The sequence below is a fragment of the Urocitellus parryii genome, chromosome Y (genome assembly GCF_045843805.1).
Source record: "Urocitellus parryii isolate mUroPar1 chromosome Y, mUroPar1.hap1, whole genome shotgun sequence".
In the NCBI taxonomy this organism is placed as follows: Eukaryota; Metazoa; Chordata; class Mammalia; order Rodentia; family Sciuridae; genus Urocitellus; species Urocitellus parryii.
In genome coordinates this window covers 5,611,599-5,627,995 of record NC_135548.1, presented here as the reverse complement: position 1 = coordinate 5,627,995, position 16,397 = coordinate 5,611,599, and the positions used below count along the sequence as shown (strand labels likewise).

The 16,397-nt window shown below is 39.2% G+C and overlaps 1 pseudogene; it reads right to left on the bottom strand.

Moving 5' to 3' along the window:
- Nucleotides 1–4,535: 4,535 nt before the first annotated feature.
- On the bottom strand, nt 4,536–6,111 carry LOC113199500 (protein lin-54 homolog pseudogene; annotated as a pseudogene).
- Nucleotides 6,112–16,397: the final 10,286 nt, after the last annotated feature.

Sequence of the window (16,397 nt, the reverse complement as noted above, 5' to 3'; positions counted from 1 at the left end):
CTAAGGTCCTGACCCAGTGATTGTCTGGAGACAGGGGTCTGTTTTTGTGTTTCCACAGGGAGAACAGCAGCTAATTTGGATTCCAGAGAGATTAACTAAAGTGATTTCTACAGACCAAAACGAAGATGATTTGGCTCAAATCCATAACAACAGATATCCAAAACTCCAGTTTGGCTATCTTTACATCTTCAACAGAACCAGGATACTTTTTTCAATATCTATTTTATTATTACCCTTTCCCACATCATGAAGTTCTATTTTGTTTTTTGAGCTCATACATACCTAGGTTAATGTTTTGCTGATCAGTTCTATTTTTTGACTAGAGAGTCTTTAAACATTGCAATGGAGATTTCACCTGTAAAAGTTATAAGGCCTTTACTATTATGTTGTGTTACATGTATTATATGATGTGGGCACACTTGCGTTTTATGTTGTATGTTTGTATGTACGTATGTCATATATCATATATGGTGAGCACTCATGAAAAAAATGGATCCAAGTATTTTTTTTCCTATTCACGTGATTTTAATGTTTTAATTTAAATTGGGTAAAAAGCTGTTGAGGATTGTTTCAATATGTGAACAACAAAGGAGTTTAACAGATCTGTTTGTTTACTTTCACTTTTCCTTTTTCATTATATTTAATAATTCTGTTCAAGATAATGTTAATTGTAGGAAAATTGTTTTATTTTAGTGCCTTCTGGAATGTTACATATTTTTTTTTGTTTATCGATTATTGCCAGAATTCCTATCTTCATCCCAGTGCTGGTGAAGACAAAGATAAAACCAATCTACAGCTTCTGCAATAGCCATCACTGAACTGCTTGCAGAACTTGCCTGGACTATGTATCACTTGTAGGCATTGTGAACTCACTTGTATGCATTGTGAACTATCTGTTGGTTCAGACTTATGGTAGTGTTGGGGTATTTTTGCTGATGGTGTCATCGGTGATACAATTTTTCCAAAAGGAACCATCAATTGGCTTGGTGTATCTTTCTCCCTTCTGCTTGTCATGGTCATTCAACTAAAATTTGGGGGCCAACAGAGGTGATGCAAAGAACCTCACCCCCTACTGGTACAAAGACCTATCCACAGGTGTGACTGTATGCTGAACTGGTAGTCAATGACGGGTAAGATCCCATTGCAATGGTACCAACCTAAGACAGGAGGCTGATGCCTTGAGGTCAGCTCATGCGATGAATGGTAAGGACCATATGTACTATTGGACAACCTAAGTCAGGCAAGGACCCTAAGCCACATGCTTGTTGTTTAAATAGAGAGGGGGAAATGTTGAGAGTTACAGCTGAAGGGGCTCCAGCAAACTTTGAGCTGCTTGCTGATGATTGGCTCACAGCGGCCCTAGCAAACTTCTAGCTGCCAACTGATTGGCTCCTCTGTGGTGATGCTCATTTGGCTGTTTCCCTGCCTTTCAGACCACAGAGCTGCTCATTGGGGGACTTTTTTGGCTCCGCCCACACAACCCAGCCAATGGGCCTCAAGAGCAGGAGGAGTGGGGGAGGGTGAGAGGCTTGTGGAAAGCCAGTGGTGGCAGTTGGGCTCTGAAGGTTTTCCTGAAGAGCTGTGTGATTTGGCGTGTGTGGTTCTAAAAATAAAATTTGTTTCTTTTGACAAGCGGATCCTGAATTGTGCCCAGCCAGACTGTAGGAGTTATCTAGTTGAAATAATCAATTATTCAATTATTCTTCTGTATTTGGGGCCAAAAACTCTTAAACAATATTTAATGCATCTGTAATTTCAGATACGTCTCATTTTTTTTCATTATTATTCATTTTAAAATATTCTCTCAATTTTAATTGTAATTAGCTCATTCTTTTCACAGATTTATGGGGTTTGTTTATCTTTTTGTAATTGGTTTCCTAGTTAAATTGCATAACGGTCAGAATATACTACTAAATTATTTCAAACTTTTGAAATTTTACATAGACCATGACCAATTTTGGCAAATGATCCACCTGCCCTTGAAACAGTTGTGTACTTTGTCAATAGGTAGTGCAGCATTCTGTACATTTATCAATCATACTGTTCAGATTCTACATCCTCATTGATTGATATGACTGCTTATTGTAATATTTGAGTTATGTATTATTACATTGTAAATTGGTTTATTTTTCCTTACACTTATTTTCCATTTGAGTCTTTATTAAATATGAAAGCCATGTCATTAGATACATATAAATTCATGATTTTTAAATTATTCTTATAAACTCCACAATTTCATCATAATTAAATGTCTTTTATTTCTAGAAATAATTCTCACTATGATTTTTTTTATAAGGTAGTAACTGAAATGTATACAGTGTCCTTTCCATGCAACTTGGTCATATGTACAAGTTTGTCAGCTTATTACTTTTTCCCTTTCTGGGAAAATCTCAAGGTATGCTTCTGGAAAACAGCAAACAATTTTTAATGGTGTTTACTCAAGTCTACAAATGCATGAGTTTGTCTTATCCCTCTCTGCTGGGAATGGCTCAAACTCAGGCCTACCACATATTAGGACAGCACTCTATTTTTCTTTGTGATTGACTTTGCTGTCCTGTTTTTACAATATATAAAATAATATCTGAATAGCTCTAGTAAATATAATCTTTCTACATTGGGACATAAACAAAGCTAAAAACTTATATGCCAAAATCCCCTTCAAAAAGTTTTTTTTAATTGTTGATTTAATGTGGCTATTATTCTTGTTTAGCAATTTGATGCAAATACCTAAATACAAAAAAAAAATTAGTGAGTAGTACATGGGAAGAAAAACCTTAGGACTTTAGATAGCTTCCTGAAAATTAAAAACTAGTAGCATTTTATTACAAACAAGACATTGTTAATCAACACCATTATATTCAAAATTTCACAGACTTTTTGTGTACTATATATAAATACACATCACAATGATACAATTAGAATTAATACAGAATATATACAAAATGAACAAAGTTTAGATTTATACCAAAAACTTAATTGCAATGTTTTGAAAAATAATTTGACTAGATATTATTTTATCTCATGATAATTTACCTTTATACAAATTTTACTTAAACATACTAGATTTAGATGCTAAGAATGTCTGTATCTACATTTAATGTTTCTACACTATAATTTTATAAATCCAAATTTCAAAAAGAAGTGTACTTTAATGAATAATGGAATCCTCTTCTGGATTACTTAATTTCTATTACCTATATTTTGAATTTTTGTATATATATATATTTAATACATACAACTATGAAGTCCTTGTAGGAAAGTAATGATCATAGACTAATAATTACTGAGGATTAAAGTACCTAAGAGAATGTCTGAGTACCAACATCATTTTTTCTCTTCCTTAAATCTAGAGTCCTATTTAAAAATAGGCTCTTAAATTCAGTTTTTAAATTACTGAAAATGATTTAGGTTATTTTAGCAATTATATAAAAACACAAATACGTTCACCTTACCAAATCACTTCCTAAAAATAATGGCATATTAAACATGCCTTATAAAAAAAATCCCACTACAATTTTTAGTGCTTTGTTAGGCAGTTCATTTAAGTAAAAAAGTAAGAACCTTGTATTGGTTTGAAACTTTTTAGTCCAAGGCTACAAAGAGAACTGTATTGATGAAAAACGTTTCCCTAAACTCCTGGGTTACAGTTTCTATATTCCTTATTTCTCCATCCAAGCCAAATTTTATACTTGATACTGATGTGAATATCTATGTTACCACTACTTAATGTTTAATTCTATTCACACCCACCTCATTTTTACAATACCAGTAATCACTTCAACAATTTATTGTTTCAAAGACATACCACCTCTGTTAGATAATGGAGAGATCCCTAAGCATGTTAGCCATTAGTCATTGCAGAAAAACTTCCCCTCCTCTGAAAATCACTTACTGTACCTTAATACTTTTTGTGTTTTTGAAAATATTATTTCTTAATTTTAAAAACTTGCCTGGAGATTTCTTCCCCTTCTTATTTTCCAAAGTAAAAATAGCATATTCCAGAATTCACCCTTAATAGAGGTAATTTTTTTCCTAAAAGTTATTGCTTTTCTAAACACAATATGTGATTCAAATATGTTCCATAATTTGTTTATGTAGGCATTCTATATGTGTTGATTGTAAATCTAGAACCAAAGAATGACTGGGAAATACCAATGCTGCTTTGGTTGTTTCAACTGAACAAATTCACAAAACACCATACTTTATAAATTATATTATAGTGATATATGAATGTTCTTTGCCAATAGAAATATAATAGGACATCTGATTCTTAACCATTTGAGAAAATTAAGAATCTATATAATACAGTAAAGAAAAAAAAAATTAAAGAGAAAAATCCAAACTAGAAGAGGCATAGAATTAACTAAGATATAAAATGTTCTTATTTCTTCTTTTTCAATATTATAATTTCATATTGCTGTTTAAAAAGAACTAAATTAAAATACAGTAATTATTTAACTATCTTTAAGAAAGTCAAGAATCCCTAAAAGAATCCCTATTTCTGTACAGGTCCATTTATCAGTCTTGTGAAAGAGTTAGCAATTTATGGAACCAGGGTCACTTTTTGCTTTTCCTGTAAAGTTGATCATGCACATCAAACAGCATCCCAATTCCTCAAGGATAATCCAGTCTGCTGCTGCATTTGATTCTCTCTTCATGACTGTTTGATCTGCCTGGCTGTGAAGACAATTACTACTTCCTTAGTTATAAATCTAAATGGCAATTTTCCTCCTCCATTATTCAATTCCAGTGTTGGCCTAGTAAGCAAGTCTGAGAAGATAATGTAGTCTTCATGCTCTTTGTTGCTATACTCTTAATTCAGCTTTATCTGCCAAATACATCCATGTCTTTTTTTCTGGTATTTCTTCAAAATTCTTACAGCCAAACATTTACATATTGAGGAACACATTATTTTTGCCTCATAGCACTCAGTAGTTTTTAATGATATCCTGACATTGACAAATACATCCCTTGCTATGATATCAATATGCTTCTCCCCTTTCCTTTCCCTATGTTAGGCTTAAAAACCTGTATTTCTGTTAAGGCATTCCTTTATAATTTTTGCCTTTCATTTCCATGTTCCAAATTGTTATAACAATTAGTACAACTGCAATTGTTATAAAATTTGCAATTTACAAAACAATCACAGTATAATTTCTAATAGTGATTTTATACAATTCCAGGGATTTCTGGGCTGACTGCAGATACTGATGAGATTATGCCATTGAATGGAAGATTTTCCTGGGTCTGGATACCAGATGTTCCAGTAAAATTAGAGTTGACTGCTATACACACATATGAAGACCCCTGTAGATAAGTAATGTACTGAGATGGAAGCTCTGCATAACCCACAATTCCTGTTCCTGGAGCTGGTGCCAGGACAGGACCTGGTGGCACTTTAGTGATATTGGGCTGGGACGGTGACAGTGGGGTGGAAGGCATAACAAGCCATTGCTGTTGTTGGCTGTTAATTACTATTTATGAAGCTTGATTGATGGATTTGGGGACAGCTTGTTGGATAGCCTGAGCTTGAAACAATGGAACTGACATCTGCACTGGGGTTGTATTAACTACTGGCTTTGCTTCCAAAAGAGGTTTTAATGCTTGTACTGGGATTCTGACTAACGTTTTGGATTAAGATACTGGCTGTTGTGGCAGTAACAAATCAGACATAATGAAATTTCCTTCCAGGCATTTGAATCTGCTGAACAGTTGCCAGCATTTTCAGAGAAATTGGGAGCAGTTTCCAGAAGAATAGCTGTCTTAAGTGGTGATATGCTCACTCCTGCAACAGTGATGATATGCACAGCTTATTTAATTCCCATTAGCCTTATTTGGTGATTTCAAAGGTGAGATGGCTATTTAATTTGGCATCTGCATTGTAGAATTAAAAATTGATTCAATAAAACCACTTTCAGATATTGTTATGGTCTTTGATAGAGTTCCAGGGGTAGACTGTGAAAGAACCCTACCTGCAATGACTGATGTTCTCTGATCTGTAACTGCTTTGCTATTAATTGGTTTTTCCAAGATCAGCTTCATGATTACTGGACCACAGATTGGTGTTCCATGCTTCTTAGCAATCTCATCTGGCACCAACTCTAGTATCATTTTTTACTTCAGTGTCCATCATGGCTACTAAATTTTATACCTGGTATTTCCAAACATACAGGCCTGTCCTGTCTATATATTATTTATTTGGTATCAAAATGGCATTTACACAAACTGTCACTCATGAATTAAAATTTAAATGAGTAAATGGAGTCAAATAATTCAATTCAAATCAATTAATAAAATAAAAAAATATAGATGTTTTTTTAAAATTCTAACTCACAAATGTTTTTAGATGGCCAGACAATAAAATACTTTTTAGAGAGAGAGAGAGAGAGAGAGAGAGAGAGAGAGAGAGAGAATTTTTTTTACTATTTATTTTTCAGTTTTTGGTGGACACAACATCTTTATTTCTTTTTTATTTTCATTTGGTGCTGAGGATGGAATCCAGTGCCCTGTTCATGCCAGGAAAGTGCATTATCACTTAAGCCACATCCCAGGCCCAATAAAATATTTATTTCTAAAAAATGTCTAAAATGTAGTATAACTTCCATTGTTTCTAAAATTTTTCAACAGAGAAGAGATAATTAATACTGATAATCAGATTGTTCTGATATTATTTTATCATTAAAATAAGTAAACTACATAGAAAATAATTGGGATTAATCTTCAATAATATGGTTTATCAAATAAATAAATTAGAAATTACCACTGAAGCCCAACTACTTTCTCCTCTTTCTTTCCAATTGTTAAAAAACAACAGAATCCTGCCTCAAATCTCTTCACAGTAAACTGAACTAATTGCCATTATCCTGCCAAAGAGATTATTTTCTACTACTTTAAACATTGTTACAGATTCTTAATATACAAGCAAACTTGTTCCTCATATTTCTGTAGCTGTGTTATCCCCTCATTTGGAATGCAAATTAATGTCTTTTTTTTAACTCTTTAAACTCTTTCACAGCATAATATGTCTTCCATCTTTTTTGCTCATATGCACAGCCACATTAAGATTCCTGGACCTTTGATAGAGAATATCATCCACACAGACAAGCTATGAGATCACTTTATCTTTTGTTTTCAGATGCTGTAAAATATTATGGGTTTTTTCATCAAAATATTCAATCACTAATGATGATGTTTTCCATTTATTCCCAACAAGCTCATGCCATTGTCAATAACTGTTCACACTGTATGCGTTTCCAGGCCCCTATGTGAGAATTTGAAAATCAATTTAATGCACTTTGGCAAAAGCATATTACACATTTCCCTCCTTTTCATCCTTATTTCTTTCTTCATATTTCCACTGATACTCATTCTGAGTTTATCAGGCTATTTCCTATTGATCTAAAAATTTATCTTCTTAGATTTCTCATTTATTCCTCTTCTTTGCCACTATGGGCAAGCCCACTTATTTAAAGACACATAATTTCCTGCATATACAATCTGTGATTTTGCATAATTTCATACTCATTGGAATATAATTTTAACCCATGGAATGCCCCATTCTACTACACAAGTCTTCATTGAATGAGCACATTGTACCCTGAACACATGCCTCTCAATTCAAAAATAAAAAAGTGGACCTAGCTCAGAGCAGAATACAATTCTTAATTTTATGAAAATGGACATAAAATAAATATAAAGTACAATGGAGGCTGAGTGAACTTAATTTGTGGTTTCTAATTTTGAAAACTTTTCTGAGAACTGAAATATTTTATATTTGAAATTGCCTATTTATATGACATACTTGTGCTTTATTGTTTACTCTTAATATGCTCTAGCTATTCTTATTTTATGGAAAAACTACCTAATTTTGATTATTATCATCAATGGCAAATAAGATTTAAATCAATTATAATCTTTCACTAAGCATAAAGTTATGTTTACATTTGGTACAGTCATAATAAGAACATTTAATTGTATCAAGGCACAAGCTTTCTTTAGATTTTAAAATATCACAACTGCAAGATTATGTATATAATATTCCAATTGTTGCTTATGGAACAGTAAATTAATCAAATTAAGTTACACTATCTAAAATAAAATAAAATGGAAATAATTAACTCATAAAATTCACATTTAAACAACCTTTATTTACAAAATGTAATTCTAAGAATTATACTTTCATTAGGCTTCAATTGGAGCAAAAGTATAATCACTTGAGTAAAAGCAGTTAGTTAAACTAAAAATGAGAGATACATTACTTTTGAAGGCAGATACAAAATATTGTCAGGATTGTTGTTGTGCTTTAGTAGCAGACTCTTTGAAGATGGAATCAACCTTGAAGGGAACTCATTTATATTTTCAGAATGTCGGGGAGGGAGGGGGGAAATTCAGCTCTTGGGAGGAGATGAGGAAAACACCACAGTCCCATTGGGAATGGAGCAGGTGATGGGCTGGGGTTCTGGGCTTGGAGAAGACCTAACAGATGATGGTAACTTGGAATTGGAAATGATGTTACACAGTTTTGTGAGTGTGCAGAGGTTCATTGAGCAATTACATTACATTTGACAAAATTACATTATGTAGAATTGACCCACACAGAAAACAGAATCAGAGCCTGGGGAGAGCACAGGTGGTTGACATGTGCATGGATTTGCTTATGACAGTAGGTCTGAGTAGAAGAAGCTGTCCTTAGAATCAGGTTCAGGCCTGTGGAGGCTGACACTAACTCAGCCACATGAGACATATGACAGCTTGACCAAAAGCGCTCACTACCTCAAGATGTCTAGATAACCAAGGCAGTCTTAATGGTGGCTATTTATTTTGTATTTTCTCCTGTCTTGTCAAACTATCTGTGTTGTGATTTGCATTTATTTGTCTCTGAATGTCACACTTAATAATAAGGATCTTGCTGTGGTCATTACGCTTTCTATGTTTTTTAAAAATATACAGAGTGACAATGCTTATATCAGTCATAGAGGGACTTAAATCATCAACAAATATTTCCTGAAACTCCACCAGAAACTGATGAACATATGCAGTAAGAAAACATATTTCATGCCCTCATTTCTGGGGACAGAGGCCTAAGCAAGAATGCAGGTCTTCTGTACTGCTTAGTACTGTGAAGCCAGGTTAAGTGTTTCTTTGTCTATTTTGTACTGCTGTAACAACATGTAAACAGATTGGATAATTTATAAAGAAAATAAATTTAACTTTCTCACAGTTTGGGGCTGGGAAGGCCAAGACTAAGAGAGGGAAAGAAGGGTGAAGTCTGCACAGACCAGTCAGCTTTTAAAGATTCCTCCTCCTAGAACTGTTTCCCAGAATGAGGTTTCCAGCACATGAACTTGGAAGAACACAGTCAGACCTAGGAAGAGTTCAGAGAGGGCACTGAGAAAGGAATTCAACACTTTCTAGGGATCCCTGATATGATGAGAGATGATAACAGCAGAAACCTGAAGAGAGGTGTAGGAGGACTGTGGGTCCTGCAGAGGCAGTGCTGGTGGCAGGGTGTCCTGAGGGGCACAATGTCAGGAGCAGGGGCCTGGGGGAAAAAGTGCTGATGGCAGGGGGTTCTGTGGGACAAAGTTGTAAAAGCAGGCATTCTGGGATTCACAGGGCTAGTCAGAGGACCTTGGAACCCTGTGCAGCTCCTGAGAGATGTAGTGCATGAAGTGCTAGAAGAGAAAGGGGAGCCAGGGCAACAGGCAGGTGAATCAGAGACTGACCAGTATGGGTGTGTGCCACAGTCTGGCTGGGCACAATTCACGAGCAACATATCAAGCAGAAACAAACTTTATTTTTAGAATACACATGCCACACTACAAGAGGTTCTTCAGGAATTCCCTCAGAGCCCAACGGCCACCACCAGCTTCCCACAAGCCTCTTAACTCCCTCACTCCTCCTTCTCTTGAGGCTGATTGGCTGGGTCATGTAGGCAAAGTGAAAAAAGTCCCCCAATGAGGAGCTCTGTGATCTGAAAGGGCGGGGAAACAGCCCAATGAGCATCACCACAGAGGAGCCAATCAGCTGGCAGCTGGAAGTTTGCTGGGGCTGCTGTGAGCCAATCATTAGTGGGCAACTGCAACTTTGCTGGGGCTTCTTTGGCTGTGGCTCTCAACAGGTGTGAGGCAGTGAGGGCCAGATCTTCTTGTGCTCCAGAGGTCTTGTGAGGACTGTGGTGTGATGGGTAGACATAGTGCCTGGGAGACTCTGACTAGAGAGTTACATGAAGTAATAGGTTTTGAAGGAACCACTTTGGTTGCAGAATGGGGCAGATGGTGGGAGAACCAGAATGGGGCAGATGGTGGGAGAACCAGAGTGGGTGCTGGGATAGTGAGGGCCCTTGCAGCAGTCCTAGGAGAGGCACTGTGGTTGTGTCAGCAGAGGAAGAGCTATTGTAGTGACAGCGGTCTCGAATGTGCCTTAGCATTTGCCACCATGCGGCATACTTTCCCTTTTCAATGGAGTGTCAAGGAACAGTGTTTGGGTGGTTGCTTACTCAATACACCCTGTGGGACTTACCTGAGTGTGGAACTATGAGAAGCCTTTGGAGGCCCAGACTGGGTACAAGAATGGCCAGCATGTAATTAGAGGGTGGAACTTTGAGCTCACTCCTGGATGTCCAAAAACAGAGGGAGCCAGGGATTGATATTTACTTTTACCAGTGAGTCCCCATCCACACCCACAAAATGAAAACTCCCGTTCACCCTAAGCTACAGTTCTGAGAGCCTCCAGACAGGGCTGTATGGCACCAAGGAGAAGAGAGATGCCCCACCTTCATTAGTCCTGTTTTCATTATATCACATCAGGGGAGACTATTTAAGGAATGAAATTTGGGAGTTGCCACAAAACCCAATAAGTTCCCTCTAAGTATACACTCTGGAGAACTATAGCCACACAATGAGATAATAATGTTTGTGTGTGAAGTCCATAGCTACATTACAAAACCATGGATTTGAGACAAAACCAAGCTCACCATGATTGATGGCATGTGAAGCCAAAAAGTGCAGCAGCAGACCCCAGAAGCACACCACCTTTTTTTTTTTTCTATTTGGGCTTTTTATCTTGTGCATTTGGTGAATGAAATCCACAAACCAGTTTTAATCAATGTAACCATAGCATTTATTGAAGATCAGAAACCAAACACTTGTCATTAAACAGAAGATGCTAGTGACAGCAACAGCAGATTTGATCTGTTAGGGAAGGCATGTTTCAGGGTGTATATAGCTCTTGGGTTAGTGCTATTGATCCAAACTTATGCTATTGAGAGGTTGGAAAGGCAATAATGCTATTGGTCATCTCTGGATTCCTTACTTCCATTCAGATCTGCCAATTTTCATTTTCTCAGGGCAGGTCAGAAGGGGAAGATTCAGGTGCTGGAATGGGAATGCAGCACTGCAGGAAGCGGGCTTCTGCCACAGGCCTCAGTACTTGGACCAGGCCTGACTGACCAAGGTGACAGGTGGGCATGGCTTGAATGGCCTGGGCTCTGGTTAACAGTGCCTCCATGGCAGGTTCACATGGCTGTATGTCCTGCTTGCCGCCTGGACCCCACTGGGGCCAACACTCCTTGCTTCACTGCTCTGCTGCCACTTTACTTCACCACAGGGACCAGTAGGCTGACTATGCAGCTGCAGGTAGCCACAGAAGTTCTTCTCAAACCTAAGAAGCAGAAAACAACCCAAATAAAGAATGGAGAGAAAAATGGAGAGGATGAGGGAGGTAGAATATGGATTATTCCAGTTTAAGAGGGAGACAGTTGTGATACATGCCCTGCAGTGTTTCTCCACACCTTGAGCTAAAGAAAGATACCTCCATCAAAGGATAGGTGTAATCTCTATTGGAAACATCAAGAACTGGTAAGTTCATGCAGAGAGAAAGTGGGGGAGCTATTGGGAGATGAGGGTTGGGTTTCTGGGAGTGACTGCAGAAGCTGCAGGTCTTCTTTCAGAGCTAATGGAAGTATTTCAAATATGAATTGTTATGGTTGTCCAGATGCTGGAGTATACTGTAAACTGCTTATTCACTCATGTACTTTAGGATGATGAAATTTATCCCAGTAAAAAATTTCAAAAAGGGAAAACACCTTCAGAGTCATATCTCTTTGGTCTTCCCCTCCCCAATAATTATTCAATCTTGCAGTTCCTGTCTTACTTGACAATCTCCTGAGAATTCCATTTTCTTCCAATTTCTGTGCCACATATTCAGTAATTGCCTTTAGCTGCATGCCCTCCCTCTATCTCTTGTTTCCCACCAAATAATCAGCACCTTGCCACCAAACTTTCCCCCCAAAACCATTAAACCCAGTAGGAATTCATGAATCCACCAAATAATCCAGGGTGTAAGCAGTTTGCAAATAGCATGACATGTGCTTGATATCCATTTATACAAAATGGGTGGTTGGGATGCCAAGCATTCATTGCCATAAATTTCATACCCTGTAATAGGAAGAAGTTACTTTCCTGGGCAATTCACCACAGTAGGTTAATCTTCAGGCAACTGGAAGTTTGTGGTTATTCCAGAGAAACTGATCATTGAAAATTTTGGTTTTTGGTGGTGGGAATAAAGTCTGTGATGCTGATGTGCTCTGTTCAAAGCCAGGTCTTGAGAGACTGAGTTGGAGCTTGCCCCAGGCTCACTGTCAGTGGCTGATATCCTTCCAGCATAACCACAGAGGCCCCATCAATGTTTATAGTAGCACAATTCACAATAGCTGAACTGTACAACCAATTCCGATGCCCTTTAGTAGATGAATGGATAAAAAACATGTGGCATATATACACAGTTTTGCTCAGCAATAAAATAGAATAAAATTATTGCATTTACAGGTAAGTGGATGGCATTGGAAAGATAATGCTAAGTGAAGTTAGGCAATCCCCCCCCGCCCCCGCCAAAAAATAATAAAACAAATGCTGAATGTTTTCTGACATAAGGAGGCTGAATAGTGGGTTAGGGAGAGAGAGCATGGGAAGAATATAGGAATTCTAGATAGGGCAGAGGGGTGATAAAAAAAAATGGAGGGGGTGCATGGGGTTAGTATAAAAGGTGGAATATGTTGGACATCATTATCCAATGTACATGTAAGAAGACACAAATTGGTATGGACATACTTTATATACAACCAGAGATATGAAAAATTGTGGTGTATATGTGTAATAAGAATTGTAATGCATTCCCCTTTCATGTATGTTTTAAAAAATTAATTATAAAACCCTATTGTAATGTACTGTTTGAAAGAGCCTCAAATTAAAGTTTTTCCAGTTCTGTTTCTCTGATATGATTTGCACTGATGTGCACTGTATGCTGTGGGTTAACGCAGCAGAATACCAGCCTATGCTTATCAGGGACCCATATATCCCATAAGGAAACTCCAGAGGACAAGAAGTGACTGTTCATGGAGACCTGGTGGCTGGCACAGATGGGATGTATGTGATCCTTGGTGAGGGTGAGAAGGTGAGCGGCTATAGATAGAGGATTAGGGGATAGTTCCTGGGAGGTGAGAGCAGTGTGGGCAATGAGCAGTCTCCTTGGTTGGCTAGTGCAGCAGCCAGTGGGTGGGGAGGGTGATCAAGGAGAGCAGAGGAGAGAGGAAGAGGCACATAGAGGGAATTAGGTGTAATCTTGGACAGTTGGGCTTGTCATGAAGACACAGAAAAGGGGCATTTGTGGGCTTTGCATGGTGCGGGAGGTAATTTGTCCCTGGAAACGGTGGTCTGGGGCTCTAAACTCCCAGGGATCAACCTCTGTGCCCCTGTGTCACTTAAGAGGTAGACAATGGGAGGGAAATGGTGGAGTGAGAACATGACAGGAAGGGAGACAGGCCTACTAGAGGATATCTGACAACTAGAGGTGAAAAGCTGTGGCCAAGTTGCCCAGCCTTGGAAAACAAAAAGATGCAAACTTCTTTTGAAGGGAGGTATTTCTTTGTAGATCTTATGTATTTTTAACTATGTGGAAAGGTGGAGTGCTATAAAGTCTTGTTTGAAGAGCTTAGACAGAAGCACCAGGTGCATTATGAAGTGACTCTTGGGTCCACGGGTTTGTCAATACACTGTCAAATATGAGTGTCCTGCTGTGGTTGTGCCTCTAGCACTCAGCACAGAAGAAGGCCAGTGCTGCCTCCCTCTGCTCTTTTTCAGCAGGTTCACTAGGTTGGGTTGTGCCCTGCCCACAAGCACTCCTGACTCAGCAAACAGGCCCACCTCTGCCTTGGATAGGGCCACAGCTAGGAGAGAAGCACTGGGAAGTAGCCCAGAGAAAGCATATGTGATCCATCTGGCACATGGTGGAGAAGAGGATTTCTCCTAAGTGTTCCTGACCCACCAATGAGTTGCTCAGCACCAGAAAGTTCCATGTGCAAGTGTGATTTCACTCAGCTTTGTTTGTTTCACTTGGATTTATCATCACATGAGTGGCATGTGAACATGTCGTATCCAGCAAGTTCACACAAAACAAAGCACACAGAGTACCAATCAAAGTCCTTGCTGTTCTTCTTTTCAGAAGCACTGTCCTAGGCTGAAGCTTCTGAGCATTCAGCCTCTGTTTTGCACATCTGCCTCTCTCTGTACTCTACTCAGTGCATTCTCCACTTTCCCTGTCCACATCCCATAGCAGTGTTTCTCTGAAACTGGTGCCTTCATGTTCCTGGGATTAGAGGGACCCAGTTGGGCCTGAGTGCTTGGTATTAACTGATGTTTTTTCCTAAGGCATATTGGTGTCCATTTCCTCCCTGATGCATGCCCAGAGCTGGCCATGGGTCACGCTTTACTATGCTTTCTTGGACTATGAGAAGGGAGGCACCCATCGTTAGTGCCAGAAATAAGCTAGGATTATCTCATATTCTGGTGCCACCACTGTAGGGCTCATTTATGCAAAATCCCATCTGTAAGAACATGAAGGGGTCAGGACTGGCTAGAAGTGCCCAGCATGCTCTGTGAGCTAAGACATCAAGAGGGATTCTCCTCCTGCTCTCTACCCTCCTCTGTCCTGCTTAACTGCCAAGTTCCCATGCACAGGAAGCTGTGGACTTCACACAATGTTGCAGGGAGGCACTGAGAGAAAGCTGAAGGCCCTTGCACTCTGGATGTCTCCCTCACCACCCCATGCCTTTGGGAGCTCTTAGCCCACAGTGTCCCAGGTTTTCTGCCAGCTCTGAAAACCCAAGAAGAGAGGTTGCAGGGGTGTGTTGGACAGTAGATGCTGTGCTTACATTAGAGTGCAAAGCACTGCCACTAGAAGAGACCTCTAGTCTCCCAGAAGCATCTGTGCTGGCAGGCTTGCTCTGTGTCCTCTGCTCCCTGTCTTCAGTGGGATTGGCTTCACCCATTTATGATTCTAGACTCATGACTTTGGGCCTCAAGTTTTCTTCCCTGGGAATAAAGTCAGAAGTATTGGTGGGCCTCAGCCCTCAGAGTTTTGGGCTTATCTGCTTCCACACCACATTTACTAACTTTTTCCACCCTGTTCAGATGAGATACAATATCTACAAAACCACTCAGCAAATGGAAAATTACTACAAAGCACCCACACAATACTGACCTGACCTGATCATACCCCACCCCACCTCGGGCTGTCCTTTCCCAGTGTCCTTCTCTGCCTACTCTAAGAGGACCACCGTCCCTGGCTAGAAAGTCCCCATCTGGCAAAAAACATTCCATAGCTGCAGATTCCCCCCAACACTGTTCCAGTTTTTCTTGTAAATCCCAGCCTATTTTGATCAATTTGTCACCAGGGATATGGGGAAAATGGCAAGACACAGGGTACCTGGTCTTTGTTTCTGCCCAGACCATATTTAAGGGGCTGGTTTTCCCATTCTGCCTCAGCTAGACAGGATCTTCCTTGTGAAATGGGGAAAGGGTGCAACCCTCTATAGGAGTCCACTTTCCTGGATATAGTCCCATGAGGGAGCTCATGACCCAGGGCTGGATGCCAAACCATGACCAGTAGGACAGTCCTATAGAGGGTTGCAAGATGCTCACTTCTCTGAGGCCGGGAGAAGATCTTCCCCTGTCCAACTTCTGACCCAGCCAGCACCCTTTCCCCTTTTGCCAGATGGGGACTTTCTAGCCAGGGACGGTGGTGTGCTTTACCTAGCACTGCCCAAGTGTTGTCTGGAAAGTGGGGCTCATGCAACATGCTCTGCATTGTTTCTGCTCTTAGGTGCCAGGTCTGAATTGCAGAGGATTGGCAAAAACTATGATCCCTGAGTCTGGTTTCTTAATGGGGCTAATTCCCCTTACCTCTGGGCAATGAGCCATCATTCAGAATTTTACTGTCTATTTCCACCAGGGATTTCAATTTAGAAAGGAACTTAGAAGGCTGTAACTTGTGCCTATTCCTCTGCCTCCATTTCTGAAGGGAGACCACCTAAATGACATTCAGCTGACTCCCCCCAATCC